This window comes from Protopterus annectens, chromosome 16.part0 (genome assembly GCF_019279795.1).
Source record: "Protopterus annectens isolate FY-2018-M chromosome 16.part0, PAN1.0, whole genome shotgun sequence".
Taxonomy (NCBI): Eukaryota; Metazoa; Chordata; order Ceratodontiformes; family Protopteridae; genus Protopterus; species Protopterus annectens.
In genome coordinates, this window is record NC_056750.1 from 80,811,989 (window position 1) to 80,834,462 (window position 22,474).

Sequence of the window (22,474 nt, forward strand, 5' to 3'; positions counted from 1 at the left end):
ATGACATTGTGATATGTAGTGAGAGTAGGGACCAGGTTGAGGAGACCCTGGAGAGGTGGAGATATGCTTTAGAGAGAAGAGGAATGAAGGTCAGCAGGGCTAAAACAGAATATATGTGTGTAAATGAGAGGGAGGGTAGAGGAATGGTGAGGATGCATGGAGTAGAGTTGGTAAAGGTGGATGAGTTTAAGTACTTGGGATCAACAGTTCAGAGTAATGGTGAGTGTGGAAGAGAGGTGAAGAAGAGTGTACAGACAGGGTGGAATGGGTGGAGAAGAGTGTCAGGAGTGATTTGTGACAGACGGGTACCAATAAGAGTGAAAGGGAAGGTCTACAAGAGGGTAGTGAGACCAGCTATGTTATATGGATTGGAGGCTGTAGCACTGACAAAAAGGCAGGAGCCAGATCTGGATGTGGCAGAGTTAAAGATGTTTAGATTTGCACTGGGTGTGACTAGGATGGACAGGATTAGGAATCAGTATATCAGGTTGGACAGTTTAGAGACAAAGCAAGAGAGGCAAGTTTGTTTTGGTTTGGACATGTGCTGAGGAGGGATGCTGGGTATATTGGGAAAAGGATCTTAAGGATGGAGCTGCCAGGTAAGAGGAAAAGAGGAAGGCCTAAGATAAGGTTTATGGATGTGGTGAGAGAGGACATGCAGGCGGCTGGTGTGAAAGAGCATGATGCAGAGGACAGAAAGAAATGGAAACAGATGATTCACTGTGGTGACCCCTAATGGGAACAGCCAAAAGAAGATGATGATGATGACACTGACCATGGTTCAATCACCCTTCATAATGACCAAGTGGCCCCAATACCACCTCACTAAGTGCCTCCATATCACGTCATAAGTGCCCCATACCACCTTACTAAATATTCCTATACCATCATACTAATTGCCCCATGCCTCTTTTCTAACTGCCCCATACCAACTTACTAAGTGCCCCATACCATGTTATTAAGTCCCCATGCCACCTCTCTAAGTGCCCCATATCATCTTACTAAGTGCTCCCATACCACTTTACTAAGTACGCCATACCACCTTACTAAGTACCCCATGCCACCTTACCAAGTGCCCTGTACCACCTTACTAAGTGCCCCATACCACCTTACTAAGTGCCCCATACCACATAACTAAGTGTCCCATACCACCTTACTAAATACCCCATACCAGCTCACATTGGTTCCTTTATTCGTTGGAAAGGTTTATTTCTCTTTTTTACTGTGCACCTTACTAAGTGCCCCATACCACTTTACTAAGTGTCCCATACCACCTTACTAAATACCCCATGCCACCTAAGTGCCCATACCACCTTAGTAAGTGCCCCATACCACTTTACTAAGTGCCCTATACCACCTTACTAAGTGCCCTGTACCACTTTATTAAGTGCACACATACCACCTTACTAAGTGCCCCTGTACCACCTTACTAAGTACCCCATGCCTCTTTTTTAAGTGCCCCATACAGCCTTAGTAAGTGCCCCATAACACATTTAGTCCCCATGCCACCTCTCTAAGTGCACAGAAAACAGACCACCTGTAGTTCAGTTCTATCAAACGTTGTAACCGTAATTCAACAAAAGAAACGAATGAATAGAAAACGCTCACTATATTAACAGAAATAATAAAGCTTTTGGGAGATAACCCTTCTTCAGTATTCAAATGTTATACTAAAATCCATCATTTTTATATAAAATATGACACAGCCACCAATGAAATTACATAAATAATTAATTTAAAATATTAAAATACATCTCTGTATACACTAAAGATATTGCTATATGGTTTTATAAAACATTTAGATATGCATCATAAGCTTACAAATCATCATTTATACTGTTTTTCTCTAGCTATTAATACAGGTTTAATAGCTGTCATATTGTTTAGCCCAGGTGCCCTATCCGCTTCAGGTCTAACAATCCATTTGTACTCAGACAGTTCTAACATATTATTTATATCTCCCTGTCTTAAACTTTTATATACCACCTCCAAGACCTTAAATCTAAAGTTATGGGACACCCCATTGTCAATTTTATGTTTGGCTAAAGCATTAGACATGGCACTTCTCCTTATCTCAGACTTGTGTTCAATTATACGATCTTTAAGTCACCTTGAACACTCCACGTAGAACCCATCACATTGTGTACATGTTGCAAAGTATACAACTGTTGTTGTATTACATGTAGCTTGGTATTTTATTTTATATTTTATTTTATTTACTGGATGTTTAAAAAACTGCTTGTCACAGATGTCATTACAACAACTACAGTTAAAACAAGGGGTAGTGCCAGAATTAAGCATCACTGGACTCATTAAATTCACTTCAAAGTCTTTATAGCTTAAAATTTATGTAATTTCATTGGTGGCTGTGTCATGTGATATTTTATATAAAAATGGTGGATTTTAGTATAACATTTGAATGCTGAACTCCCGAAACTTTATTATTTCTGTTAATATAGTGAGCATTTTCTATTCAATCGTTCCTTTTGTTGAACCTCTCTAAGTGCCCCATACCATTTTAAGTACTCCCATACCACCTTACTAAGTACACCATACTACATTACTAAGTACCCCATGCCACCTTACTAAGTGCCCTGTATCACCTTACTAAGTGCCCCATACCACATTACTAAGTGTCCCATACCACCTTACTAAGTACCCCCATACCACCTAAGTGCCCATACCACCTTAGTAAGTGCCCCACACCACCATGAGTGGCCCATATCACCTTACTATGTGCCCTGTACCACTTTAATAAGTGCACACATGCCACCTTACTAAATATCCCCTGTACTACCTTACTAAGTGCACCATGCCACCTTACTAAATATCCCCATACCACCTTAATAAGTGCACCCATACCACCTTACTAAGTTCCCCCCATACCACCTTAATAAGTGGCCTCCATACCATCTTACTAATGTGTTTGAACAGTACCCTTATCCCAGCCCCTAACCTAAACCATATACTTTACCTTAGAAATAAATGTTTCTGTAACACTACCACTGCATAAGACACTCACACACACATCACTTACACAGAACACTAGACACACATACACACCAGTAAATCTATCCCCTTCCCTTACCTTACTGTAATCCTAATCTGCAAACACTTACACACATACTCTCAATCTAATGCTAAACGATTCAGAATTAAAATCCCAAAACTACACCTACCTTAACTACACAGACCACATTTTCCATCTTTCCACATCTCCATCAGTCAAGAAAGAGTGCGTTTGATGAATTCCCCAAGTGCTTCAGTTTATCGAAGAGCTGATCATTTCACAGAGTGAAGTTAATCCTTAAAAGACATGCTTGCAAAACAAGTACCCCCAAACAAAACTTGTAGCATCATCACTGACTCAGACCTAAAGACTGATCATGATATTGATTATGTCATACTTAAAACTAATAATAAAAACGTGAATGTTATGTGGATTTAAACTGCCCTTCACAGAATTTGTTGTTTTAGCAACAGTTTGTGCACTTCCCAACCATCTATATGCCTCAACATTGCTAAACACCATACAAAAATCTCCACTCTACATGCTAGACCACAATTACAAATAACACAGCTAAATCTGCAGCAAATGTCCCAATCAGAGCACATCAGTGCTTAGTACTACAGAAAATAAATGGTTATAACTACAAAATACCCCATTCATCATACAGTATACAAGTTCACAACACTCCACACAGACCTCATCAACTGCAGCTCAAGAATATAACCTTGCAAAGGCAACAGGGCCTTGACTTCATCTTCATCATCATCAGTTAATGACAGCTAAATCAAATAATCAGTTTGGAGACTCGCTGTAATCATCATCATCAGTTAATGACAGCTAAATCAAATAATCAGTTTGGAGACTCGCTGTAATCATCATCATCAGTTAATGACAGCTAATCAAATAATCAGTTTGGAGACTCGCTGTAATCATCATCATCAGTTAATGACAGCTAAATCAAATAATCAGTTTGGAGACTCGCTGTAATCATCATCATCAGTTAATGACAGCTAAATCATATAATCAGTTTGGAGACTCGCTGTAATCATCATCATCAGTTAATGACAGCTAAATCAAATAATCAGTTTGGAGACTCACTGTACTCAGCATCATCAGTTAATGACAGCTAAATCAAATAATCAGTTTGGAGACTCGCTGTAATCAGCATCATCAGTTAATGACAGCTAAATCAAATAATCAGTTTGGAGACTCGCTGTACTCAGCATCATCAGTTAATGACAGCTAAATAAAATAATCAGTTTGGAGACTCGCTGTAATCATCATCATCAGTTAATGACAGCTAAATCAAATAATCAGTTTGGAGACTCGCTGTAATCATCATCATCAGTTAATGACAGCTAAATCAAATAATCAGTTTGGAGACTCGCTGTAATCATCATCAGTTAATGACAGCTAAATCAAATAATCAGTTTGGAGACTTGCTGTAATCAGCATAATCAGTTAATGACAGCTAAATCAAATAATCAGTTTGGAGACTCGCTGTAATCATCATCATCAGTTAATGACAGCTAAATCAAATAATCAGTTTGGAGACTCGCTGTAATCATCATCATCAGTTAATGACAGCTAAATCAAATAATCAGTTTGAAGACTCGCTGTAATCATCATCATCAGTTAATGACAGCTAAATCAAACAATCAGTCTGGAGACTCGCTGTAATCAGCATCATCAGTTAATGGCAGCTAAATCAAATAATCAGTTTGGAGACTCGCTGTACTCAGCATCATCAGTTAATGACAGCTAAATCAAATAATCAGTTTGGAGACTCGCTGTAATCAGCATCATCAGTTAATGACAGCTAAATCAAATAATCAGTTTGGAGACTTGCTGTACTCAGCATCATCAGTTAATGACAGCTAAATCAAATAATCAGTTTGGAGACTCGCTGTAATCATCATCAGTTAATGACAGCTAAATCAAATAATCAGTCTGGAGACTCGCTGTAATCATCATCATCAGTTAATGACAGCTAAATTAAATAATCAGTTTGGAGACCCGCTGTAATCATCATCATCATGATCATCATCATCATCAGTTAATGACAGCTAAATCAAATAATCAGTTTGGAGACTCGCTGTAATCATCATCATCAGTTAATGATAGCTAAATCAAATAATCAGTTTGGAGACTCGCTGTAATCATCATCAACAGTTAATGACAGCTAAATCAAATAATCAGTTTGGAGACTCGCTGTACTCAGCATATGCTGATAAGTAATAGAAAACTATCCTATTTAAACTAAAATCACAATCAAACAGTAAATCACTTTTAAGAAAATTAAAAGAAACTGTCGACATGCCTGGCAATGCACATTTACCAAAGGTATCTCATATACTAGGTCATACATTATGATTAATGACATCATACCAACTTCTTGCCAGAGTGTATGTAACCCTGTCTTTAGTGCAACTTATTCCACTTCTGTTCTGTTTTTTTTTCCATAGTCCTAATACTTCTAACAAAGTGTTATCAATAATCAAATTAAAAGCCTGGAAATACTAACAAAAGATAATGAACAATCACTTAGTTATATATACAATAGTTTTTCACAAAATGTGTACTTTGTGAGTACAACTAAAATGCTACATTTGTAGCTATGATTTATAATCCAGTACATGTACTGTTGAACATGTTATTATTCCATACGTTACAAATGACACATTATATAAGTGCAAAAACATAACTTGCATGCATGATTTCTGAGTACAAGCAAATGCTATTCTTGTATTTAAGATTTATGATGTTGTATGCCTATTTTCACAATGGTAGAAATTTAAACTTGCAAATGGAGCTTTTCTCTCTGGAATATTCCTGTAAAAGGGCTCTTTTGGGTCAGCCAGTCCTATTAACAAAGGAAAATAAATGCATAACTTTGCATAGCACTGTGTGTTATTATGAAGTCTGTACTTACTGTACGCATACAAACTGCTGTTGATATCTTCATTGTGTATCACACCCTGCATGGCACACCATTTGCCTTTTTATCACATCAGGCTTACTGTGCTGCATGATTTCAGTTGCAGGTCAACATATGCCACTCCGCTCCTAGGTTGCCGGGTTAGCGTTCAGTGCTACTTATATAGTTATAAGACAACGAAAAATAGACAAACTGGATAAAGAAAACGAAAAAACCATGGAAACCTTGCTCCAGCTAGGAAAAGGCAGTAATAAAGCTGCTACAGAAACCAAGAAGGAAATGTTCTTAACGCAAGTTTATTAATTGACGTTTTGTGTACATACATACAAGCTTCTTTTCTTCACATTATAAAAAAATAAAAAAGTACAATTTTTATATTTATTCAAGGAAGGAAGGAAGTGATGTGAGAAAGAAAAAAAAATTCTTCTTCATGTCATCATGGATGGTGTTCGGAGTTGTTAAGTTACTTGTTTTGTTACTTTAAAAACTGTAAATAAAGTACTAAAATAATAAATAAAATGAATATATATATATATATATAATATAATATATAGGCAGTCTCATGAGGATATATAAAAACAGAAACAAATAAAAATTCTCAATAAACTTAATTATTATAAAAAAATTTACAAAAATAATAAATGTAGATAATGTAGTAGTATGTTTAACCAAAAAATGTAAAAAAAAAAAAAATAAAAATGCTTCTAATGAATACATAAAAATAAATAAATAAATAGAGTAAAGTAAAAGTATAAAATAATTATTTAAACTTTCTTTAAAAATCATTTACTTTAATATTTTAAAAAATCGCATACATACAACATTTTAAACGATATATTAACATGCGTAACTAAAGTAATTTGAGAAATAAAAAGAATATAATCATTTAAAAGACTATGAAACAAAAAATAAACAACCATCAAATATAAACATGATAAATAAATATTAATAATATATCCAAATAGGAAAAATTAATTTTTCATAATAATTCAAATAGGAAAATTAAATAATTAATAAATTAAGTAAAAAAAAATAACTTATTAATTAATTAGCGTAAATAAATGCTTAATTTTGGAATGGCTCGAAAATGTTGCAACTATCATTTAATATAATTATTGAATGCATCAGTTCTAAGTTGCCACTCTAACTTATCCATGTTTTTATTTTTTAAGTTTGTTAGTAGGGACCCTTTTAAATGATAAGTTTGATACTTTATTATTTGTTTTGAATGATAAGTTGTCAACTTACATTGTTGATTTTTTCAGAATCACTTACATCATACCTTTTAATCACATGACAGGATTATTGATAATTTTTGTAGTCTGATTCATGACATCTTTTCATTTAATAGAAAATAAAAATGCAATTGTACTTTGATTTACATTAAATTCTAAGAACATGTAAGGAACAGCCAAACTTCTTTTCGAAAATCTCAAAACTTCTTCACGTTAAGAACATTTCCTACTTATATAGTTATACTGTGCAGCATAACGCATTCCCACATACCTGGTGCACCATGGACACTTTGTGTCATGCCTGAAAAATGTCAGAATCCATCTGCATTATCTACTGCTTCTGCATAAAGGATCTATATTCCATGCGGAATGTAAGATTTGTGATCTACTGCTTCTTCATAAAGGATCTGTACTCCATGCAGAATGTAAGATTTGTTCATAGGTTCATAGGTTGGTACTAGGCTATCAGCCCTAGGGCCTATACAAGCCTAGCCATAACAATTCCCTGGCTATTTCTACCCACATTATTTACTTTCCTGGACCCCTGTCTAGCAGGGCGACTGACGTGATCCCCGGGGTGAATTTCCTTTCTCCCATCCAATCGTCAAGGTTCCTCTTGAAGAGGTCCAAAGAGGCACTCTGCTTGACATGTATGGGCAATCTATTCCAGAGTCTGGGGAGTCTCTGGGTCAGGAACCTATCCCTCCAACATGTTTTGTTTATTGTGATGACAAGGTTTAGATCCCTGGAGCATGTAGCTCTGAGGGATTGGGATTTCTTTAAGTGTAGCATGTCCAACAGCTCTGGGTTTGACATGGCCTTGTATGTTAAGCAGAGATCGCCTCTGAGTAGATGATATGCGACAGAGTATAGCTGGAGTTTTTTAAGGCGGTCAGCGTAGGGCATCTGCTTTAGGCCTGTGATTCTTTTAGTGAGGTATTTCTGAGGCCTTTCCAGTTGTTGCAGATGTCTTGAGAGGTACATACCCAATGGGGCGTTGTATTCTATAATGGGTCTAATGAGGGATGAGTACAGTGGGACAATGACCTCCTTTTTTTCTGGATGAAAAGCCCTTCGTGATGAGGTGTGCCACATAGAAGGATTTCCTGACTGTTGTGGTGATGTGGTTATCGAAGGTGAGACCACTGTCCACTTGTGTCCCTAAGTCTCTTATCACACTTTCTGTGTTTAGTGTACTGCCACCTATATGGTAATTCATGGATACATGTTTTTTCCCAAAGGGGATAACAATACATTTCTTGGCATTGAGCTTGAGCCCATGGCTCTGGCACCAAGCATCTGTTCCTGTAAGGCCCTTTTGTAGAGTATCCACATCATTTGGGTATTCAATAATGGCTCCCAGTTTGCAGTCATCTGCAAACTTTGTTAGCCAGAGTCCCTTAGTGTTGACCTGTACTTCAGAGAAGTAGATGCCAAACAAGAGCGGCCCCAGGACTGAACCCTGAGGTACTCCACTTGTCACTTGTCTGGAGCTGGATTTGGAGTCGGCTACTTTTACAGTGTGGGTTCTATCAGTAAGCCATTTAGCAACCCATTGGGTGACATAGGGATTAATGCCCGACTTAGTAAGTTTATCTATGATTCCAGAGTGGGGATGGTGTCAAAGGCCTTGGCAAGGTCTAGATAGGCTGTGTGGACCACCTTACCCTTGTCCATGGCTCTGGAGACTGATTCAAAGAAGTCAATCAGGTTCAGGAGACAAGATCGGCCCTTCACAAACCCAAACTGGGTGGGGTCCAGTGTTTGAAGGTTGCCAATGTCTTTGTTTATAAGTTCCATGATAATACGCTCCATGGCCTTGCAGATAAGGCTTGTCAGACTGATGGGACGGTAGTTTCCGGGATCCAAGGTGGATCCCCCCTTGTGGATTCGGATAACTGTAGCTCTGCGCCACTCTGTGGGCATGAAACCTGAGGTGAGGCTATGATTAAACATGACACTTAGGTGAGGTGCCAGTTCATATTGTAGTTCATGTAGTACACAGCCCGGGATGTCATCTGGTCCCATGGATGCTGTATTCTTGGCTTTAGAGAGTGCGTTTTGTACCTGTGTGGCCGTTATTACTGGAATTTGGCAATCCTCCGGTATTGAGATGGGCCATTTAGGGGGTGAGAGGGGGGTGAAGTTGGCACTGAATCGATCTGCCAGGATATTGGCAATATCCTTCAGATCAGTATATTTAATGCCATTCTGTTTTAGCTCAGAGCAGATCTGAGCATTGCCATTTAGATTCTTGACATAATTATAGAATGCTTTGTGGTTGTCTTTGGAATCTTTGGCAATTTTATTTTCGTAACTAGCTTTGGAGGATTTTATGAGGCATCTCAGTTTCTTACTGAGGCTAGTAAGGGAGTTTTTTGCATCCTGGGATTTTCTTCTTTTCTGCAAAAGTTTCTTCCTTTTGTTGTAAAGTTTGTTTATGGCAGGGGACCACCAGATTGGCTTCCTTTTTTGGATGAGAGCATTTTGGTTCTATTTGGGATGGCACGATTCATGCATGAGTGGATGTGCTCGTACAGTGCCATAGTGTAGGATTCAGCAGTTGAACTTTCAGTTCCCATCTGCATGGGTGTCATGAAGTTTGTCACTTCTGACTTGAGTAGCATGAAGTTGGCTTTGGAGAAGTTTTTTATGGTGGTTTCTTTACTGGGGGTGGGGTGGGATGTGGATGTTAAGAGTGATTAGCTTATGGTCAGACCTGACTAACGAGGGGGTGACCATAGGTATGGAGCATTGATTTCCCATGTTGGTAATGACCAGGTCTAGGATATTGGAGCCCCTGGTGGGACTATGGATTAGTTGATCCAGGGCGTTGGAATTTATGAATTCCAAGAACCGTTGCGCAAAGGTGTTGGGACATGAGTAGTTTTCCCAGTTAATGACAGTATTGTAAATTGTAAATTGTGATTTACTGCTTCTGCATAAAGGATCTGTACGCCATGCGGAATGTAAGATTTGTGATCTACTCTTCTGCATAAAGGATCTGTACACCATGTGGAATGTAAGATTTGTGATCTACTGCTTCTGCATAAAGGATCTGTACACCATGCAGAATGTAAGATTTGTGATCTACTGCTTCTGCATAAAGGATCTGTACTCTATGCAGAATGTAAGATTTGTGATCTACTGCTTCTGCATAAAGGATCTGTATGCCATGCAGAACGTAATATTTGTGATCTACTGCTTCTGCATAAAGGATCTGTACACCATGCAGAATGTAAGATTTGTGATCTACCGCTGCTGCATAAAGGACCTGTACACCATGCGGAATGTAAGATTTGTGATCTACTGCTTCTGCATAAAGGATCTGTATGCCATGCGGAATGTAAGATTTGTGATCTACTGCTTCTGCATAAAGGATCTGTACTCCATGCAGAATGTAAGATTTGTGATCTACTGCTTCTGCATAAAGGTCTGTATGCCATGCGGAATGTAAGATTTGTGATCTACTGCTTCTGCATAAAGGATCGGTACTCCATGCAGAATGTAAGATTTGTGATCTACTCCTTCTGTATAAAGGATCTGTATGCCATGCGGAATGTAAGATTTTTTATCTACTGCTTCTGCATAAAGGATCTGTATGCCATGCGGAATGTAAGATTTGTGATCTACTGCTTCTGCATAAAGGATCTGTACACCATGCGGAATGTAAGATTTTTGATCTACTGCTTCTGCATAAAGGATCTGTACTCCATGCAGAATGTAAGATTTGTGATCTACTGCTTCTGCATAAAGGATCTGTACGCCATGCGGAATGTAAGATTTTTGATCTACTGCTTCTGCATAAAGGATCTGTACGCCATGCGGAATGTAAGATTTTTGATCTACTGCTTCTGCATAAAGGATCTGTATGCCATGCGGAATGTAAGATTTTTGATCTGCTGCTTCTGCATAAAGGATCTGTACTCCATGCGGAATGTAAGATTTGTGATCTACTGCTTCTGCATAAAGGATCTGTACGCCATGCATAATGTAAGATTTGTGATCTACTGCTTCTGCATAAAGGATCTGTACACCATGCAGAATGTAAGATTTGTGATCTACTGCTGCTGCATAAAGGATCTGTACACCATGCGGAATGTAAGATTTGTGATCTACTGCTTCTGCATAAAGGATCTGTACTCCATGCGGAATGTAAGATTTGTGATCTGCTGCTTCTGCATAAAGGATCTGTACACCATGCAGAATGTAATATTTGTGATCTACTGCTGCTGCATAAAGGATCTGTACACCATGCGGAATGTAAGATTTGTGATCTACTGCTGCTGCATAAAGGATCTGTACACCATGCAGAATGTAAGATTTGTGATCTACTGCTTCTGCATAAAGGATCTGTATGCCATGCGGAATGTAAGATTTTTGATCTACTGCTTCTGCATAAAGGATCTGTACGCCATGCGCAATGTAAGATTTTTGATCTACTGCTTCTGCATAAAGGATCTGTACGCCATGCAGAATGTAAGATTTTTGATCTACTGCTTCTCCATAAAGGATCTGTACTCCATGTGGAATGTAAGATTTGTGATCTACTGCTTCTGCATAAAGGATCTGTACACCATGCGGAATGTAAGATTTGTGATCTACTGCTTCTGCATAAAGGATCTGTACTCCATGCAGAATGTAAGATTTGTCATCTACTGCTTCTGCATAAAGGATCTGTACGCCATGCGGAATGTAAGATTTTTGATCTACTGCTTCTGCATAAAGGATCTGTACGCCATGCGGAATGTAAGATTTTTGATCTACTGCTTCTCCATAAAGGATCTGTATGCCATGCGGAATGTAAGATTTCTGGACTACTGCTTCTGCATAAAGGATTTGTACCCCATGCGGAATGTAAGATTTTTGACCTACTGCTTCTGCATAAAGGATCTGTATGCCATGCGAAATGTAAGATTTGTGATCTACTGCTTCTGCATAAAGGATCTGTACTCCATGCGGAATGTAAGATTTGTGATCTACTGCTTCTGCATAAAGGATCTGTACGCCATGCGGAATGTAAGATTTGTGATCTACTGCTTCTGCATAAAGGATCTGTACTCCATGCAGAATGTAAGATTTGTGATCTGCTGCTTCTGCATAAAGGATCTGTACGTCATGCAGAATTTAAGATTTTTGATCTACTGCTTCTTCATAAAGGATCTGTATGCCATGCGGAATGTAAGATTTGTGATCTACTCCTGCTGCATACAGGATCTGTACTCCATGCGGAATGTAAGATTTGTGACCTACCACTGCTATTATTGATGCTTCTAATTTGAAAATCATGTGGTCATTTTAATTTTCTAGGTCCGTTATGTGTTATAATTATTGTAAACTGGTTGCCAGTCTGTAACCTATCTTCACCCAGACTGAATCTGAAAATGGCCCATTTGGAACAGTGCTTTATCCAGGTGAACAAAGGCATACATTCATACATACATACATTCATATATATATATATATATATATATATATATATATATATATATACATTCATACTTTCATACATTTATACATTCATACATACATACACAGATAAATATATGTGTTTATCCTGCTTGTGCTGATGTCTTCTTTATGGAGTCTACATGCCCTTCTTGTGTTGGTGTGGCTTTTTTTAGGTGCTCCAGTTTGCTCCCTCACTCCAAAAGGCATGCATAAGGACTGGACACTCTAAACTGGCCATTGGTGTGAGTGTGCATGTATGTGAGTGATATGGAAAAAGAATCGTGGAATGGCTAGCCACCTGGTAGTGTGAAACTTGGCTCCAGATGATTGCCTCTATTGAAGCGACACCCCAACCCCATGTGGATAATGGGAAATAGGGTTGTGGATGGATGGATGGATGGATGGATGGATGGATCCTGCTTGTGCTGTTCCCTTTGTGGCTACCAGCATAAAGACACATGTCATGCCAACCCCCTGAAACATCGGGTTACATTCCAGCAGGGGATGAACAGCACAGTGTCACAGCATATCAAAGAGCTGCATTCTGTCATGCCTGCTAATCATGTGTGTGCTGTGGATGTGCACATCTGCATGTATACACATTATAATCTGTCTTTGTTACACTGCCAGGTGCTGATTAATCATTTCATACTTAGGTGACATCATCATTATGTGCCTTCACACCTGCATAAGTCTATGTTTGCCAGTTTTGGGGAATTTGTGCAGATCTGTCTCTGTTTTCTTTTTTTACCTTTCTCTGCATACAAAGATGCAGGTCAGGTCATGTGTGGATGTTGTTCTTCATTGTTTAATGTCTTTCAGGCCACCACATTGATAAGAGACACCATTTTCTGATGGCAACACAGCAAATGGTGTTAGTAATTGTGTGGCAGAAGGATGAACAGGCTATAGAGGGGATGGTGAGGCTTCTTTAGTAGGATGTGGTGGGGGGAACTAGACATACTAATTTTGTGGTTTCTGTAAATTCTACCTTTCTGAAGAATTTTACCATCTGATCTGATTTCACTGCACATTACAAAGCCATGAGTGAACTAGCAGCCTTCAAGCTGACCTGGATTAGTGTGCTTTGTGTGAATGTTTGTGCATGTATGTATGTGTATATCTATTCTGGGATAAACTGGCATCCTCTGCAGTATTACTTAGGGTCATTGCCAGGGTAGCTATCAAATCCATTATGGCCCTGAACTTGATAAAACAGATATCAAAAAGAATGTTTTCTGTGTCCCTGATGTATGCTACACATCTGAGAGTATAGATAAGTATTACCATCTTGGCACATGGTAGATGACAGTATGCTGTTTGCTACCTTTTCCAAAATAGTAACATGACCAGATAGGCATGACTAGTGTGTTTTTGTCGTGTTCATGGTACACAAACTGTTTGTGTTGCTGTCACATATACAGGTGACATAGTTTTGTTGATCTGATGCATAATTTTGTTGGGTTTTGTTCTACGTGTCTTCCAGTTACCTTACTACAGGATACCCTCACACACACATAACACTGTTATTTCTATACAAACTACACATATGCTTCCAGTAGTGGGTGAACATGGTAAAAGGTAGTTGGCCTGTAACCATTCTATGATAATGCCAGTAATTCCTGGGCTTGTGGGGTCATCTGGCTGCATGGGTCAAACTGCAGTACTGGCCCCTCTTATCACAGACATGTCCAGTTACAGCCTTAACATTCACTGTAGTATTGGTGTACTCTGAGAATTTTGCTCACAAATTCACATATAGCATTTGTGTTTGCAACTATAGACAGAATAACAAGCTCTTGCATCATTAATAGTTCACCACAAGTGTGTCTAGTGCATTTTGTATATGATGCACAGTTCACAGTTGGATTTGTGTACCTGTGATTGTGAACATCATATTGTATAAACTGTGCATTTATTTACTTATGAGCTACCTTTCTGTCACTATTGTTTGATATGTATTGTATATTACTGAGTATAAAACCAGCTGCACATGCCAAAGACAAAAATGATATGGAGAAATTGTTACTGCAAATGTGATTTGAGCACAGAATAAACCATACATATTTGAAAAAGAGAAAAAAGTAATTTCAGCCTACTAAGAAAAGCAGCAGCTGTTATATTCATGGATTAAAGAAGGAACTGTTTGCTGAAATTAGGAATATTAAAACTACAATGCATATGAATCTTGTGAAAGATGGCAAAAGCACAATGTCCATAACATTTTTCTTTTGCTGCAGTTAGCCTTATCTGACTGCCTCCTTCCTACATTCACTTTTATTTATTTATGTATTTATTTATGTATGTATGTATGTATGTATGTATTTATTTATTTATTTATTTATTTTAGTTTATTTATTTACATTTGTTTACTGGGAAATTCCAACTGGACACAGGTCCCTTTTCAGCCGAGGCCTGGGGAGAAAAGCTCCACAGAACAATAAATGAGCAGCAGAGTACATGAAGAACAATTGAATGTACATGCAATAGCAAATCATACCCCAAAACAAATGCTCGGTGTTGACTGAAGTCCAACCAAGACAAACCAACAAGCAATCAAACAAAAAATCCTTGGAAGGACACTGCTATATAACCAATGCTGTTTATTAAAATAACAGACTTCTCGAGCATACAAATGATAAAATGATGAGCGCTTTCGGGTGTTAACCCTTCATCAGATAAAGAACAAGTTAAAACACTACATAATTTAAATAAATGACCCACCAATGAGCAGTCAATACTGAACCCGCCTGTTCTTAAGGGCGGGTTTCATCGGGATGACATCATTCAGGCCTGGCCTCCTATGAGCCATAAGCTCAATAATCCACTTGGATTCTATCAGTTCAGTCAGTTGTTTGATATCCCCTCCTCTATTGTTAAGCTTGACATTAACTATTGCCCTGAACCTAAAACTATGTGTGGGGTTGTGTTCTATATGCCTAAATAAGGCATTATGTATGTCACGATTTCTAATGGCAGAAAGATGTTGTAGCATCCTTACTTTGAACATATTGTTCGTTTTTCCCACATAAAAGCAGGTGCAGGATTCACATTCTGCCAGATAAACAATATCCTTGGTTCTGCAAGTAGCCCTAGCTTTAAGGGAAAAAACTTTGCCAGTAATTGGATGCGTAAATACTAAATCCTTATTGATGTATGCACACGCCTTGCACATTCCACAGGGTGTGCTGCCAGCTTGGGCTTTAAAAGAAGATGTACTTGCACTGTGCTCCCCACAGAGAATATCCTTCAAATTTTTATTCTTCCTATACCCAAACATGGGATTACACCCTACAATACTCTTAACCCTATCATCACTTACTAAGATATTCCAATTTTTCTGGATAATCCCACATATGTCTTTGATATTACTACTGTAGGTAAAGGTGACTTTGGGCTTATAGTTACCAAAATCATTATTACAGGGTGGACAATCCCCTCCTTGTGTGCAAAGTAGCCAAGGTTTAAAATTCTGTCTCCTTTTGTTTTTATTATTATCTATAACTTTATTCACCATTTCTTCTTTATAACCCCTCTCATGAAGAAATCCTTTTAACCTCTCTACCTCAAGCTTAACAATAGAGGAGGGGATATCAAACAGCTGACTGAACTGATAGAATCCAAGTGGATTATTGAGCTTATGGCTCATAGGAGGCCAGGCCTGAATGATGTCATCCCGATGAAACCCGCCCTTAAGAACAGGCGGGTTCAGTATTGACTGCTCATTGGTGGGTCATTTATTTAAATTATGTAGTGTTTTAACTTGTTCTTTATCTGATGAAGGCTTAACACCCGAAAGCGCTCATCATTTTATCATTTGTATGCTCGAGAAGTCTTTTAATTTAATAAACAGCATTGGTTATATAGCAGTGTCCTTCCAAGGATTTTTTGTTTGATTGCTTGTTGGTTTGTCTTGGTTGGACTTCAGTCAACACCGAGCATTTGTTTTGGACTATTTTCAGGTTTTATGCTCTTTTGGTGCTGACCTGCTATGGAAATGATATCTGGTAAAGAACTTTTATGTGGAGTGGTCGAAAATGGATTTATCAAAGAAAAATCTTGTGGTAAGAGCTATAAAAGTTTAATACCTATGGATAACCCCTTACTCAACATGGGGTTTTTGGCATTGAAGGACAATGGTCTAAATAATTCGGTTCCAGTTATTGTGGACAAGAATTTTGATGAATTATTAAGAGATTTCAGTTTCAAAATGAGGAGACTGCAGCGTCTTCAATGGCAGACTTACCATCTTGAAGCTTTGCCTAAAATATGGCATAATTCCTCGAGGGATGAGGGTTCTATGCATGCCTACCCAGGGAGAATGTTACCCTGAGTTATTGGCTAAATGGCAGCTTATCAACATTAGAACAAGCTTTCAATATATGCAACTCATCAATGAATTTTTTGGTTCTGAAATCATCAATTTGAAAGAAGAGGTTGATATACTACAGCAAAAGCTTGCCAATGACTTTGGTGGGGTGAGACACATGGAGCGGCTGGATGAGCTCTGTTACTCTTTCCGATAGTGATAATAAACTTAGATCACAAAAAATGAACAAACTTAGGAGAGATTATGATGATTTCTCCAAGGGGAACATCTTTGTATGGCCCCGTTCTAGATCTGGTTCACAGATGGAAGGTCGCTCTTATGCAAAGAAGCTGGTTATGCCTATACAGGAAGTGAGAGTTATTGGTGTGAACCCGAATACTTCGGAAGAATGTACGAATGGTGGTGACCCAGGAAATGCTTCCCATGCGTGCACAGACGGTAAATGTGCCGACATAGATGTCGCTGCCAATACCACACAGATTTTGGGTGTTTCCTCCACTCTTAACTCGGAATCAACATCGGGAACTGTTTTATCAGGTGGTGCATCAACGGCGCCCGTCAAGTCAGCCATTGCTAACGAGATTACATTCTCTTCATCTGCAGCTAATTGGAATGGAGACTTAGATGAAAACAATACTTCATTGGGGGCTCGACCCAAGGATATATTAGTAGAGCGACGTTTTTTGGATATTCTACCAGTTTCAGTGAAAAAGAAAGGGGCCTGGAAACGCTCTCTGAGCGAAGGCAGGGACTCGTACAAGAAGAGAAGGACTCTAGAGTGACTAATAATGGTAATACTGGTATTGTGTTTAATTTATCAATATATTGTTTAACACAAGAAGAACTATATGTATTAAATAAGGGTCTTTCTGTTGTGCCCAGTAGGGAGAGTGTTTACCACGAGGTTGTTATAGACCTTATGCTATTTTGTAGGGGGATAGCTCTACGTAACATGTTTGGCATGGCCAACTCTGGGGTCTCGGAATTAAAACAGCCGAGCAGCTTTGTTCCACCCTTTACACCCTCTATGAATTTATTCATTAAGACCTGTGAACAAGATTTACTAAAGTATTTTCAGGATAATCATACCAACAAATATTATAATCTAACTATGGTACAGCATAAAGCCCTACACAATTTATGTGATAATGTAGATATAACTATAAAAATGGCTGACAAAAAAAGCGCAGTTGTGGTTTTAGACACTGCTTTTTACCAACGTAAGATAGAGGAGCTCTTATTAGATGCATGTACTTATATTCCCATTAATCCTTTGTTGGTTAAGCAAGTGATTGACAGGGTACACAATGGTCTTAAGCAACTCTTGCATGATATGGTGATCAATGAAGACCTTTTTAAGTTCCTTTGGATTGAGGGGACGGTTGTACCCCTCTTTAAAGGTCTACCCAAAATACATAAGTCACTGTCAGACTCACCACTATGCCCAGTAGTATCGGGGAGGCGTTGGGTCACTGAGAACATTTCCATTTGGCTCAAATCTACTCTCAGGCCATATGTGGACAACATGGAAAATGTTTTAACTGACACTGGGGATTTTTTAAAGGCACTGGGAGAGGTGAATAGGACCAATTTAATTGATACCTATTTGATGGTGACACTTGATGTGCAAAGTTTGTTTACCGTAATCAATAACGACTATGGTATAGAAGCCATTGGTCAGTTGTTGAAGGGTATGGATGTTGCTGATAGTAAGATAGACCTCTTGAAAACTTTGTTGGCCATGGTTCTTGAGAACAATGTGTTTTTGGGTCTGAAACAGATGTACAGACAAGCACAGGGCATAGCCATGGGCACTCCCTGTGCTAATACATACGCAAACCTGGTCCTCTCTTTTTGGGAGAAAAGATATATTTTTGACAACAACAACTGGATGCGATATATCAGAATGTATAAAAGATTTGTGGATGATGTTTTTATTCTATGGAAGGGGGAAAAAGCTATGTTAGATAACTTTGTTACCTTTCTACACTCCACGACTACATTTTTTAGGTTCACTATGAAATGTTCACATATCAAGATAGATTTCTTGGATTTTTGTATAGAACAAACTTGTGAAGGCTTTATTACAAGCCTTCATAGGAAGGAATGTTGGAAGAACACGCTTTTATCCTTCGATAGTATGCATCCATGCTTTACTTTTCCCAAAATAGTGCAGCGACAGCTTGGTAGGATATCAAGAATGTGTATGGATGATCTCTGTTTTGAAGGTGAGGTAGAGAGGTTAAAAGGATTTCTTCATGAGAGGGGTTATAAAGAAGAAATGGTGAATAAAGTTGTAGATAATAATAAAAACAAAAGGAGACAGAATTTTAAACCTTGGCTACTTTGCACACAAGGAGGGGATTGTCCATCCTGTAATAATGGTTTTAGTAACTATAAGCCCAAAGTCACCTTTACCTACAGTAGTAATATCAAAGACATATGTGGGATCATCCAGAAAAATTGGAATATCTTAGTAAGTGATGATAGGGTTAAGAGTATTGTAGGGTGTAATCCCATGTTTGGGTATAGGAAGAATAAAAATTTGAAGGATATTCTTTGTGGGGAGCACAGTGCAAGTACATCTTCTTTTAAAGCCCAAGCTGGCAGCATACCCTGTGGAATGTGCAAGGCGTGCATACATCAATAAGGATTTAGTATTTACGCATCCAATTACTCCCCTTAAAGCTAGGGCTACTTGCAGAACCAAGGATATTGTTTATCTGGCAGAATGTGAATCCTGCACCTGCTTTTATGTGGGAAAAACGAACAATATGTTCAAAGTAAGGGTGCTACAACATCTTTCTGCCATTAGAAATCGTGACATACATAATGCCTTATTTAGGCATATAGAACACAACCCCACACATAGTTTTAGGTTCAGGGCAATAGTTAATGTTAAGCTCAACAATAGAGGAGGGGATATTAAACAACTGACTGAACTGATAGAATCCAAGTGGATTATTGAGCTTATGGCTCATAGGAGGCCAGGCCTGAATGATGTCATCCCGATGAAACCCGCCCTTAAGAACAGGCGGGTTCAGTATTGACTGCTTATTGGTGGGTTTTGTATTTAAATTGTGTAGTGTTTTAACTTGTTCTTTATCTGATGAAGGGTTAACACCCGAAAGCGCTCATCATTTTATCATATGTATGCTCGAGAAGTCTGTTATTTTAATAAACAGCATTGGTCATATAGCAGTGTCCTTCCAAGGATTTTTTGTTTAATAGCAAATAAAACATACTGCAGCAAACAGCTATACATACAATATGAAACACAGTAATGAACTTTACTAGAAAGGCTCACCCAGACTCTGCTACACTTTGCTGTGAAGGAAAGGTCAGTTTGCTTTTTATTTGTTGTATTTTGTATTATTTTATTGCCTTTTTATATTTTGAATACTGTGATTTGTTTTCTTTACCTTGTGTTTTACTTGTATTCTGCATATTAAAACTTCAAAAGAGACCACAGCTCTGTCTTTTGTGAGTCAGGCAGAATTTTTTTTTCCCTACCCTCTCAAGCTGTTACTATTGTGTTCTTAAATACCATTGTCTTTCTAGTTGCCTGCCCCTTATGTTACTTTGACCATATATCTCATTTCCTCTCTGCTTTCACTGGCTTTTGTGAGTAATCACTAAATTATCATTTTGTGAAAGCACTCCCCTTCAACTATTTATATTTATTGGCCATCCTACTGTATTCCATAGTACCAGAATACAAAACTGACCACCCCCTTTCAATCTATCTAGCTATTTTAAAAATAGTGACTCTCCACTAAAACTTAACTTTTTTAGACAGGTAAAACTTAAGTTACCTACTTTCACATCTAACTTCTCTAGTGCACATTGCAGTGTTTAGGATAAACCATTTTTTTCATCTTACCTTTAAGCATCCCTGTGACTAGCGCTTGCTCTAATTTCTGCTGGAAAGCACTAGGAAGCCTTAAACTGATACAGGCACTCAACTCTCTTTATTAATAATGAGAAATTAATCCTAGGCACTAAACAGCCTATAATTGCAAAGTACCTTGCTAAGGTAAGGGAAAATAGCTTCTGTACATTACAAAAAAAAGCACCAAACCAGGTATGTCCAAGGGTCAGCTTCCGGTAATTTCTCCTGTCCACCTGTTGAATCTGGGCATACTGGGGCAATGCAGCAATTGCCTCATGTACACAGACAACCCTGTCCTCCTACCACCCAAAACTACAACCTGTGAGAGATGTACTTACATAGTCAAAATGGAAGCAAAGCTCTCTCCACCCAAGATTGTACTAGACAGTCAAGAGGAGTAGGTTAACACCCACACTACACCTCAAGCAACACATAGCCCCTCTAAACCCACACCACCAACACCCACACATAGCAACACTAAATCCACATATGCGGAGGCCCTTAATTCTAACCTGCCCAAGCAACAAGGACCTTTGAAGCTGAAATGCAAACAAACTCCAATCACAATCAAAGTGTCACATATCTCACAACACCAGTGTGCCACCCAGCAACAGCCCCTAAGGCAAGATAACATACCTAACACTTTAGTCATAGGTGACTTTATAGTCAGGCACACTGATGTCCCACTTACCAGGTGAACAAGGAGAAAATTACAGTCAGCTGCCTGGCGGGTGCCAGGATCTGCCACATAACACATGCACTCAAGTCACTTCACAGCAAGTACAAATATGACTCTGTCATTGCCCATGTTGGAGTGAATGACTTGAGACGTACCTCCCTAGACTACATGAAAAGAGACATGGAAGAGCTCTTGGATCATGTGGCCCAGGCAGGTATGGCCCTAGCCCTGAGTGGCATCCTGCCTTCACCAGAATTATTAAAAAGCAATGGTGTCACTGCTCAAAATATCCAAACGACAATTCTAAAACATACCAAAATTATTGCAAAGCTTTCGGGTCTACACCCTTCATCAGTACAAATCAATTAAATGCAGTCAAAATTTAAATAGGAGATAAAAATAAACCACATGCTTCAGCCAACCTATCACGCTAATTGACAATCAAAACTTAAAGGAACTCTTCTAATAAATACATTATTTTCCAAAAATATCTAAAATAAATATTATTACATACTTGTATTCTCTCCTAAACATTTGTATACATAGAATTATGCATGTAAAATATACACACTTAAATACAAGCACATATATACACATACATACACACTCTCATTTATACATACACACACACTCTCCCTCATGCACACAAACATGCATACATATATACATATATATGTGGACACAAATACATATATATATACATAAAAACATATACATTCTCTCAGTCTCATCTATCATATTTAAAATCTAACTTATAGTTTTTCTCTTCGTCTTTTCATTAACACTGGTTTTAGACTAACCGCATTATTCAAGCCAGGGCTCATATCCACCTGTAATCTAATGATCCATTCATACTCTTTTAATTCCAACAGATTATTCATATCGCCCTTCCTTAAATTCATTAGTACTGTGTCTAATGCCCTAAATTTAAATTCATGC